The sequence below is a fragment of the Oryzias latipes genome, chromosome 4, assembly GCF_053564925.1.
Source record: "Oryzias latipes strain Hd-rR chromosome 4, Olatipes_Hd-rR_3.1".
NCBI lineage: Eukaryota > Metazoa > Chordata > Actinopteri > Beloniformes > Adrianichthyidae > Oryzias > Oryzias latipes.
Window position 1 is genome coordinate 30,744,002 of NC_136240.1, and position 12,054 is coordinate 30,756,055.

Below are 12,054 nucleotides of genomic sequence, written 5' to 3' on the forward strand. Positions count from 1 at the left end.
GGAATAAGTGTTGTGCCAACAACGTCATTTATCCTCAGAATAAATAAGTTAAGGAAAAGAGATTAAAGTAGACCATTAACTAAGTGTAGTGTTTTTTTCTTCACAAAAATCCACTTAAGTTGTTAAATGTCAAGTGTGGTACACTAAAACTACTGTTCGCATTCAGTTATTTCCTAACTCCACTAGTCTGCTAGTTTATCAAAGTATTAAAACTGTTAAATGCTATGTTTCCTAATGGCAGAGTGGATGTGGCACAGGAATGGAGTTTCTTCCCTTTTTTCGAGCGCGTGCAGCTTGCCGCGTGGGCCCGTGTTTTGGCCTGCTGCCTTACATGGGCAAACCTCTGAACTCACTCAGACGGCTGGAATGCTGAGGCGTGACGTCACTGGCCACAACTCTTCCAGATTTTGCTTCAAGAAGTTTCACTTTTTTTGGTTGGATTTCAGCTTCTCCCGGGTTTCCTAGAAAGCGCAGAGGTAAGCGAACCGCACGCCGCCGTCTTGCCACAACCGAAACCTTTGGGCAGCCATCGGCTGCACTGAAACCGGCGTGTTTTTGCGGGAGACTGAATGTTCGGCCTGGAAGTTGTGCGTGAATGCGGGGATCACTGTAGAGCTGAACCATGAGGGCGTGGACTCGACAGCCGTGGCCGGCAGGAATGCTACATGCGGGCTAACTGAGCTAACTCGTCGCCCGTTTGTGCGGATCGAAGTGCAGCCAGGCATGGAAAATGCCAGAAAGGCGGCCGGTTTTTGGCTTATCAGGGGTCCGTGGGGTCCCTGGGGAATCCGCTGCCGAGCAATGCGGAAGACAGACTTACCGGAGACAGGAACCCCTTATGGAACTCCGTTTTCCTTCAGTGGCTTCAAAAGCTTCTGAAGTCACACATAAACATTCAGATAACTTCCTTTCGCCTCTTTGAAGAAACTTTATTGTTTGTCACAACTTTGATCTCTTGTCGCACCCCGAGGAAACAATTTGTTTTGTCTCTTTTTAGACCTCCAAACGTACATGTCACACAAGTCATCATGTATGTGTGGACATGTCACTGTTTTAGGCCAGGGCTGCTTCGTGGATTTCTGGGCCTCTGGGGCAGAAATAGACGGTCCCCCCCATCTCCCTCAGAGATGAGCCTTCCCATTCCCAGCCATCCTCTCTCTCATTAAAGACCCACTCTGATCATCTCCTAATCTTTTTAAAAAGTGTTCCCAGTGGTCTTTTAATTATGCTGTATTTGTTTTAACGTGTCCTTTCCAACAGCTGAGCACACAGATAGGAGCTGAAAGTGTCTTGTGGTTCTTCTAACACACAAGGTGTTTATTTGTATAAACCCCCTTTTGTAATTTAGGCTAAACGTTATTTAGATTGATTACATTTGTATTTTATTTTGTTGTTGTTGTTGTTGGACTGGACAGAAAAGTAGAGGAAAGAAGGAGGGACGTTGGAGACGTGGGGTAAGGGGACAGAAAAAGGGGGGGGGGTGTTAAGGAAATCTGGAGGATGATTAGAATAATCAGTTAAGTAACAATAAGCTGGAGGTTTGTCATCATTACTGTCTTGTGTAAATGTTGGTCAATAGGGGCGGGGCCAGTCCATCCAGCCTTTTTTGTGTGTGGCCTTTTTCAGATAATGGAGGACATGAATAAATTAAATTAAGCTTAAAATTACACTTCTGAGTATTTCTTTATTCAAGTCGTCAGCTGAAAAAAATGCTGTTTGAAAAAGCTTAGCTGTGACGTTGAAGCTACAATCTGCCGGCAACAAAATATTGCTGATACAACTATGTAGCTTCTTTATCATTTTGTTAGATACAACTATGTCCTAGAAAACAGCATCATCAAAATACCACTGGGAACGCTTTTACAGTAGATCAAAAGATGATTGTAGTCTGGGTCTTTAATAGATTTAATTATAAATTATTTGAGTTTTGCTATTGTTTTGAACCAACCTGCTGGGTGCTCATTAACCTTTATTAATGCAGGGGGAAGTCCATTGCGTGCCCTGTTCACACGCACACCTGCACATTCCTACCTGGTAGTTACCCCACCGGAGCAAACCTAGAGCTTTGCTCAAGAGTACTCCAGTGGGGCCATGAGGGAGAGCCAAACACTGCTGGGCCTACCCAGGTATAAGGGTGCTGGTTGTTGGACTTAAACCAGCAACCCTCCAGCTGTAGGTCCTTGTTTGTAGCTGTTATAGTTTAATGTGACTAGACTCCAGTCACGTTAAGCAGAGGTGCATCATAGAAACCGTTTACATGCCGTCAGATCCAATAGCTGGATGAAATCAGTTCTGTGGAAACCGGCGATGAAATTCCTGGTTAACATGCCAGTCAGGAATCTGATTTAAATAAAAGCAACTGATTTATAAAATGTCATTTCCTGTGACCCCCACCCCATTTTTCAGCACATTTACCCCTAATCTTTTTTTTATTTTGCAAAGTTGATCTAGAATAAACATTAATAGTTTTTTTTTTAAAGTGTTATTTGAGAAGATGAGGCTAAAATTAATTAGCTTGAATTTAAACGTATCTATTTATATTTAGTTTGGTTTTACATTTTGTTTTTGAGGATCCTAGTTTTTTAATTTTAGTTTTCTATATTTTGCTTTGTGCTTTTCTTGTCACAAGTGGAAAAGTTTTACAGAAGTTCCTGTCTTCCTCTTTGTAAGTTCATCAAGTATCTTTGCTTAGATGAGGAGTATTGTTCTTCCCCAGAAATCAATAATACGGAGAAAAAAATCTCACTCTTTTTCTCTAAAAGTCTGAATACAAACTTTGACTTAAATGTGAATTTCAGATCAATGACACCAAGGTCCCCTCCTCGGGAGAGCCGTCATCAAACCGAATACATACGGCGCATTTTCCAGCTACTTTAAACAGAACTGTCTTTAAAATCTCTGGGTAAAAAGGACTCATTTGACATCGCTGATGATGTTTAAGTTAAAAGATGAGTGCCTGTGCTGCCTTTGAGGCCAGGCCCCCCTGGTAGGTTTACCCGAGCTGGTGTTCTGTTTGTGTTTCCTGGCATATTTTAATGAGGTTGGCGTTTTCTTTAAGGAGCTGCAGCAGTTTCCCACACTCCTACAGTCTGGGAAGCTGTCTGTGGATGTCAGGTGTCCTTTGAAGGAAGGAAGATTTTCACAAGTGTAGCCCACAGAAATGATATTGTGTGCTGTCCTTTAATGCACTAAAGCATTCATGAACGTTATAGCATCAGATTGAACCCTATAAATTAGAACAGACACGCTGCCCTACATCCTCCACCTTCCTTCCAATGTCCAAAATGTCCAAAGTCCTTGAAGTTATGAATGCAACATTGTTCAGAAATAACTCGCTGATCTCAGAAAACTGCTACAGCTTTAAATAATTTTTCACTTTAGGTTTTTTTTTAATAAAAAAAAGGACTCTAGTTTTCCAGATGGTCACATTTTTACAAAACCCATTTATACAGCTTTGAAGCCTTCTAAAAATTTATTGATTTACCGTATAAAGCATTGGTCATTGGGGTTGTCCCGTACAGGTTGCCTGGGCCCATAGAGCAGTGTTTCCCAACCCTGGTCGGGGCACACTGTTCTGTATTTTTTCAATCCGACCCTGCTCAAACACATCTTTGTCAGGCTTCTACAGAGCCTGATGATGAGCTGAATCAGGTATGCATAAGCAGGGCGACAACATGCAGGACAGTGTGTCCCAAGGACCAGGGTTGGGAAAGACTGCCGTATAGGGTCGTAGAGATGAGTGGCTGCACCTTAAGGGGAGTGCAGGTCTGTCTGGCAGTTCCTTTAAGGCGTGTGCGACCAACTTAATGGACGTCATGTCCATTAAGTTGGACATGACGTCCATTAAGACAGGGGACGAAGGGATGAAACGGATGCTGGTTTCACACACACAACACGTCATGTGTTGTGTGTGTGGTAGTCGTATCATGAAGTATTTGTAAGGATATTTTAAGTTGAATGCACTTATGACATACGGATGATGCTGTTGTACCATGTCCTTATGCTACACTTTAGTTGTTAGTGAGGTGCACACAATGGCTCCTTACTGACCCAGCGCCAATGCAGCAGGATGTGCACGAGAGATATAAGCGGCCGTAGGATGTCCACACAAACTATGCTCTGATTGTCTGGCAGTAAGGCTTGGTGCAAAATGCCCATACTTTTTACATGTTATACAAGTGTTCACTGTAAACTGCTGCTGGCTGCCTGCCCATAGAAATAATGTGCATGAATGTTTTTGCTCTACAAGTTGATCAAGCTGTCTACGATTTTGATATTTCGTGTGGGCCACCCGACAAGGTTATAATAGTTTCGGATTTTTATTAGTTTTAGTTTTTATTTCGTTTTGAAGTTTTGTTTTTAAATTTATTTAGTTTTAATTAGTTTTTAGAGGCAGCTTTACTAGTTTTTATTTTTTGAAATTGCTTTGTTTTAGTTTAGTTTTTATTAGTTTTAGTGTTAGTTTTAGTTTTTTCATTTTTTTTTGTGTAAATTAGGATATTTGTCAGGTGCATGATTCAAAATCACCAGAATAAGTATTGTATGATAAAAAATACATTTTGAAACACTTATTATTCAAAGGACACAAGGACAACCATCCTTAAATTAAAATACAACAGCCGATAACAGCATTACGTTACCTGCTCTTGCTTCTTTTTCGGGGGAGGGCGGGCGAGATGCTAGCTTTTAGGTAGTGTTGATTTGCGTTTTTGTGTGCGCTTTTTAAATGTACTTTTCGTAGGGTTTTTTCCCTTTGAGGAGCGTTCCACAAATTTTGTCTCCTGCTTCGACTACAAGGCACTTACTTTAGTTTTCTACGCTGTTATATTCAAAAACGTCCCAAATAGGACTCTCCCGCTTTCTCCCAACTTTTAATGCAGCCATCACGCTCATGTAAATGTCTATGACCACGCTAGCCGGCAGTGTCTGACAGACATCATGTGACGTTACAGACAACGTGATGCCGTAGGGGTCAAATACACAGTAAAATTAGCAGCGTGAAGTAAATAGATTTTATTTCAACCCAAAAGACTTATGTATTAACAAAGACGAAAACGAAGTATTTTTTGGGGTTAATATTATTTAGTTTCAGTTCGTTTTATACACACAACAAACAGTTTTAGTTAGTTTTCGTTTTTTTTAAAACTCTCGTTTTTATTTTTATTTAGTTAACGAAAATGTTTTTTTAGTTCTAGTTTTAGTTTTTTCGTTCGTTTTCGTTAACTATAATAACCTTGCCACCCGATTGCTCCGTACAGGTTTGGCCATCATTTGCTGGGAGTAAAAAAGCCTAGCCGAAAGTAAGGGAAGTATTAACAAAGGTTAAAGGTCACAGATGGGTAAAAAAGCTTGTGCTTTTATGGTATTATTGTTAAAGATAGTTTTTCTTGAATACTGCTCAAGTGATTGTCAACATCTGACTATAATTTTTGACTTTTGGTAATGCAAAGCAGAAGCAAATGACGCAGACATTTAAAAAAAAAAAGAATCTCGATTTTTGTGTGCTGGAGATTTCGAAAGAACCAATCTTGTAGTTTAATTCTTTTAAACATGGGTTCTTGGGCAACAGCCTCTAAGCTATTCTAGAGAAGTCTTTTCTCTTTTTTGGCATTTCACTTAACATTTTCAAGTGTTTTGCTGAAAGCAAACAAATCTGCTTTTAACTGTTTGTATTTTCTCTAAGGCCCCGTCTCAGAACTATCTGCCCCTAGATGGACATGGAATATAAGTGATTTGTTACCCAATACCATGGATTTTTCTTTAAGGATCCCATTTTTACAGTTATGTTAGAAGAAAATCGTCTGCTCTTTCTTCCCCAGGTTATTTTTGTTGTGATGTTTTTCTCTTCAATCTTTAGGTTGTCAATCAGGAACCCCCCCCCCATACGATCACAAATGTTTATATTTTTTAGTTTTATGTATTTTTTTTCTGAATCAGATACAGTTCTACATAGAACACATTTTTGCATTTGGCTTCCAGTCCAGCACAGTGTCAAGTCAGTGTTGAAAGATGATAATTTCTGTGGAATCTCTGAAGACATTATTAAATAGAGAAGAAGAACTCTTGTAGATGGCTTAGTGTCTCCAAAGCATTTGACTGAACAGTTAGGATCCATTTCTAATGATTTTGTCAGACCAGGTTGAGAGAAAGATCATCATTGTTATTGTTAAATGAGTGTCTAAATGTTTTATTTCAAAGTGTGAACCACTGACTCACTTCCCTTACAGCTTTGTATTTAAGTAACTAGCAAACAAACCTGTAACGCTGACTTCTGTTATTACCAAACACACCGGTCTCCATCCCTTGTTGCTAGTGTTTAAAATGTTTGTTTTTATGCAAAATAGATTTTTAGATAATGCTTTGATGATTATGTAATTAGACACCACAACTATTAAGTGCAAAGAATTTGATTCATCATCTTACAGGCAAACTCTTACTTCCGGTCAGGATTTGTTTTTCAACAAATAATACATTTTTATCCAAGGTTGCTGGATAGCTTAGTTGCTTAACTGTAATTGCCTCATGGGAAATCGGGGTTCGATTCCCAGGGGGCGCAATAAGCTTTATCCAGTGTGGGTCTTTGGGCAAGACACTTTTCCTAACTGTCTAAAGGCCCGTTCACACCGGGACGAATTTCGCCTGCGTTGTTTAACGTTTAACGCCTCGTGACTAAACAAAGGGCACCAATGAGAGTGTGCACACCGACGCGAAAAAACGCCACGCGTCAAAAAAAAAAACCGCCTCGGGTTCGTTTTTTTTTTTTTTTGTCGCCTCGCGTCAAGCACCAGTTGGAGCTACTGGTGCTTGAAATATTCATGTTTTCTTTGTATTATTCTGACAAGCGCGTAAATATTTGCTCTCTTCTTCTGAGTGAAAAGCGACTTTAAGAAGCGTAAAGTTGCGCAGCGCCACCTTGTGTACAGGAGTATTTCTGTTTACATTAAGCGCCATCTAATGTCAGGGAATGAAATTGCATGTTCGCTCGGCTCATTGTCAGCGAAAATCGCCTGGGTGTGAACACAAAAAACGTGGCGAAAAACGCTGGCGAATAACGCCCGGCGAATATTCGTCCCGGTGTGTACGGGCCTTAACTATGCAGCTACTAGAGATGCCCCTGTGCCGGTCCCCAGCCTGGACAAAATACATGGTTGTGTCAGGAAGGGTATGACCTAAAAATCTCTACCAAAACCACCGGTAGTGACCCCTGCAGGGATATGCCTAAAAGTGAACAATAACTAAATAGCTGCGTTTACATGGACAAAAGTCATTGGAAAGAAAGCCTGATCGGAACACGCCGTTCGGAATAGTCTGCCCCGTTCAGACTCGTTCAGATCAAAATTTCTTTCCAATCGAGATAGGTGGGTTATGCCGATTGTTTATCCAATCATTGTTCATGTAAACGATTCATTCCGATCGTGTGTCACTACTGCTCTGGTTTAACGTCATGCATAGACGGTGTTTCGCTCCAGAGAAGGCTTTGGAGCTCAAACAGGACCAACCGCCCCTTATCCAGTCGGGGAAAAAATGCAATTAGATTTATCCGGAACATCAAAATTAAATGATTTCTAAAGTAGTTAAAAACAGTAATAGTTTTTGGTTGAGGACCAATCCTAAACTAGCTGAAATCTGTTTCCTCTCTGTAGCAAAAAAAAAAAAAAAAAGAGATGCCACTAGCTGGACAAAGATTAAAGGGGAAAACCCGAAATGACTATTGTTATTGTGTTGTTGGAAAATGGCAGAAGAAAAAACACAGCTGTACACTTGGTGGAGGAAAGGCAGAAAGCTTGCAGTGTTTGCTTTAGGTTGTCACAACTAACCTTCTCTTAATTTTCCTGACTTTTTAAAAGAAAAGACAGAAGTTATCACATAGACTTCTGTTTTTGTGATGGAAATAGGTCCATGGTACTTCCTTGTGTCTATCTAGCGTACTGTACCATAAATCTCCTTTGTACTGCAATCTTTGACTGGTTAAAAGCCAATATGTCTCTGTTGGTTGATGGTCAACTTATTGCTCTTCCGTTGTCTGAAATGATCACGTTACCTGCAGGTAAGCGGACAGTTTAGTCTTGACTGACATTGAAATTTATTTGGCCAATACCCAGACTGTATGTTCCCCTCTTCTGTTGAACTAATGGAACCCGTTACATCTGAGTCAGTAAATGTATGATGTAGCCTTAGAGGCTGGACTTGACTCGCCTGTTGCCCTGTTCGTAGATGCTGTGACAAAATAATGCAGCTGTGAAAGTATAGTCAGTTGCAGTTGGCATGTTGGTGAATAGAAATGTTGTTGGGTGTGACTTTTGATTGACTTCACAAAGTCGTTATTGGTTGTCTTTGCCCCTCCCTGCAGCATGAGACGGAATTTTATTGGACATTTTGTACAGTTTTTAAAGGTGGAATTTCTACAAGTCGGCCAAGCTTGATCTTTCTGTAAATGAATGACTCAAAGGAATGCTTCTCAGATGATAATTAATATTTACTATGCTGGTGTGACCATGCACAGCCCAATTATGGTTGAGTAATCTTTTGAGTAACACAAAGCTGTCCTCATTTCTCAATGTCAACAGATTTCAACACACTGCAGAGAGGACAGCCATCTTCCAGAAATTCTTTGGATACAAAGTAGGAAAAGGTAAGACAACATATGTTGCTGTGTTGTACCTTGACAAGTCTTTCCAATGTTGAATGTTAGGATTAAATAGTTGTGGAAATAGTTGATCAGCAGGAGTAAACAATGGAAACAAAGTTCAATGTAGTAAGATTGACCTACTTTCATAATGAGCCATTGCTTTTATTGAGCCATTGCTTTTATTGCGTAGTTCCAGTTCTCTTTAAGGGTAAAGCCCTAAGGAGGTGTGTGGGGGGGGGGGGGGGGGGACTTGCAAATCCTAATATACAAAAGCAGGTGCTGTGACTAATACCTTGACAAGATATGTATCTAAAGATTTGAAGGGGGTGGCTAGACACACATGATTGCTTAGATACATCTGGTTATCTGGTTTTAAAAATAAACTTATGGAGAAAAACAAACCATGGATCAATAGTAGTTTTCGTTAACTAAGATAGGAAAGGGAAAGACTCGACTTTGTTCCATTCCATACCCGCATGGACTGCTTACTATATTTCTGAACAAATATGGTTCTCATCCAAAAAAATTCTGATTCTGAGCCAAGATGCAATACTCTACGTACAGTATTGCATAATAGCACACAGCTGCTTTTCTTCCTCTCAGAATTCATTGGAATTATGTGAATTGCATAAATGGTGGAAGAGGTACGGTAGCTCAAAGAGGGTGTGTTATTGCTGTCAACAGTTCTAATATTGTAGAGATAAGATCTGAAATGTTTTGTTCTTTCCACACGAGCTGCCCCCCCCCCCCCCCCCCCCGGTCATTGCTAATTAGCTTTTAGCTTGGCTTTCCTACCAAACCCCCTTGTTTTCCTTGCAAATGTTGTGAGCGCTGTGCTTCATCAACCACTCTTGTAAAATGAATGCAAACATCGGAGACTGCATTTTCCCAGGTTTAAGACCAAGTGGGAATCAGATGATTTAGTTCATGTTCAGGTATGACAGTTTTAAAGGAAGCTTGATCAGTTTACTTCTCTTGTTAGTCTTATCTTAAAAACGGCTGCACTGTATGATTATGAAATGCATTTAAAATAGGAAATGACAGAGCTGAACAAAACACTGTTTTTTTTGGTTTTTTTTTTACATTTGTGCTCAATTTATTTTTATTGCAACTTATGCTTTTGAGAGATTTGAAGCTTAAAGGCTGATGTTAGAACTTCAGTCTAATGCTACATTCACACCGGAAGCGATTTGTGTGTCATGTGTGTCGAGTTTCAATGTTAAGTCAATGTACAGACACGATTCGAGGTCCTGTGGTGCGATTCAAGCGTTGGGCACCACGTGTCAGTCCGGCAGCAGTGTCGTGAGGCCGTCAGATGGGGTGCGTCAAGAGTTTAAACATCTGAACTTTGGCCAGGTTGACGCGTCCACCAATCAGGGACTCATCTTTGGGCATGTGATGTTTTTAGTGACTAGATCAGCGGGTAGAGTTCAAATTCAATATGGCTGATCGATGCAAGGGTTCTCATCCTAAACCTCCATCCATATCTTAACCCTTGGGGCCGCGGCGTTGCCGTACACAGGCAGCCTGCTCAGGATGATATACTTCTTCTTTCTATCAAGACAATAATAAAAGCATCTTCTTGTTGGAATCTTGTTTTTATTTTTCCCTTTTCGAATTATTGTAGAGCAGCAATCCATCAAACTGGGTCACAGAGACACGGAATATGACGTGTTTTTGGAGAGCTTTTTAACATAAATAATCTGATCTCTAAATATCCTCCGTGTCTTCCATACATTGTAAATAAGATATTCACAGATACACAGCTCAATGTAGCCAAAAACATTTGGCGGTAGCTCCTTCCATATGTGTCTGGGGCGTCAAGCACATTTTTGGACAGTCGTCAGTTCGGTCAACGGCGAGCAGCGAATTTAACGCACGTCAAAGAGGTGCAAATTTGACGCGGGCAATCGCGTCCGGTGTGAATGCAGCATAATGTTTTTTCCTTGTCATGGAAACCTGGACTAGTATTTGCTCATTTCTACAGTTTAGCTATCAATCAAACTTTGCAGTTCTAGACCTTCAGTTGCATCTGAAAGATCTCCTCACATTAAGGTCGCCACAAATCATTCCTACCAGCTCAGAACTCTGAATGATGATTGTGCAGAACAGCTTTCTCCTGTCTTTCCCATGAATGTGTGACCATGAGAGCATTAGTGTGCACATTTCCTTTGGGGACTATCATAAACTTGGTTGGGCTGTTGAAGGAAACAAAGAGTGTAAAACCGTGCTGGTCCTCAACAGCGTTTCAGCGCAGGAAGTGAAGTGTTCTGTTCTCACTCTGGGGCCATTAGACAGTTGACCTATGGCCCTCATGGGAAAAATCTGACTTTAATTACCCCTCCTCAATGATTTAAACACTATCTGTGCCTCATGGTGGCTTCTCATCATGACAGAAGCTGTCAGACAGGCCCTTTTTAAAAATGTTTCTCTGCATTTGAGGAGTTTGTTGAAATAATCAGAGCATTTTTTTAAACAAAGCTCATTTACTGTTGTATTCATATAAGGAATTGGGCGATCTAGTGGTCAGCTCACAATGTCACCCATTTTAGGTCAGAATGAACCCAAAACAACAGTGAAAAGCTCTCCACGATTATTATTGTTATTATTCCAAGTGAGAGGTATGCACCACAGAGCTGGCTCTGCTGAGTGACTTTGGCTCCCAGAGTATGGCATTCCAAACTAAAAGCAAACTAAACTGATATTGCCCTCAATACTGTCTTCATAGTTTCTCCATATTTGGAAATGTTTACCTCCTCGTGATGGTTGACAGAGGTTGGAAGAAGGGATGTGAGTCATTTCAGCTGCGCAAACCTTTTTAGGGGTGAGAAGACTCTTCCAAGTCACTTCCATTCAGTTAGGCCATCAGTTCTGTGTGGCTCCTGATCTGCAGACAAACTGTGAGTATTCTTCTGTGCTCAGTTTATAGTATCATGCTGTGATCGGTTTAATCTGCAATGCCAAGTTTGATTTTTTTTTTAACCTTTTTATTGGGTTTCTTCGCTGTAATAATTTGTCTGCATTTTATTGAACGTTTTAGGGTTCGGCAGAGAGTTGTTGTTATGTTCCGTATATAAGCGACCACACGTTCTTGCACAGGTCTGCAGGCATGGAGCCTGACAGCGTGAAACCTTTTCACCAAAGAGACGTTTTTGTTCACATCTGTCAGTGTAAAAGAGAAGCAGAGCGATGCAAAGATCTCACCAAACAGACTTAACAATTCTCTGTGCGTGTTGTCAAAGAGTCCAGCGAGTTTTCCCGCAGACATTTGTGGTTTTGTGAGCGGCGTGAGCACAGACGGTGTTAAGCAAGTCAGCTTTGCAAATACGGACTGTGACTGATGACTCCACCTTCACGGGTCTGACCTTCCTTCATACCCAGACTGCCATTCGTCAGCCTGCCAGCTTTTTTTCCTCTATAAATGA

At 40.8% G+C, this 12,054-nt stretch overlaps 1 protein-coding gene across 3 annotated transcripts in view; it reads left to right on the plus strand.

Moving 5' to 3' along the window:
* Positions 1-234: 234 nt before the first annotated feature.
* The window catches only part of lpp (LIM domain containing preferred translocation partner in lipoma), a 193,302-nt gene continuing 181,482 nt past the window's right edge, over positions 235-12,054 (plus strand). The window contains exons 1-2 of one of the 3 annotated variants that reach the window (XM_078946278.1): positions 235-476; positions 8,568-8,632. The gene's annotated coding sequence lies outside the window, so the exon portion shown is untranslated. Of the gene's footprint in view, positions 477-8,567; positions 8,633-11,426; positions 11,530-12,054 lie in introns of those variants that run through there. The other 2 variants (XM_078946280.1, XM_078946279.1) reach the window with 2 other exon arrangements.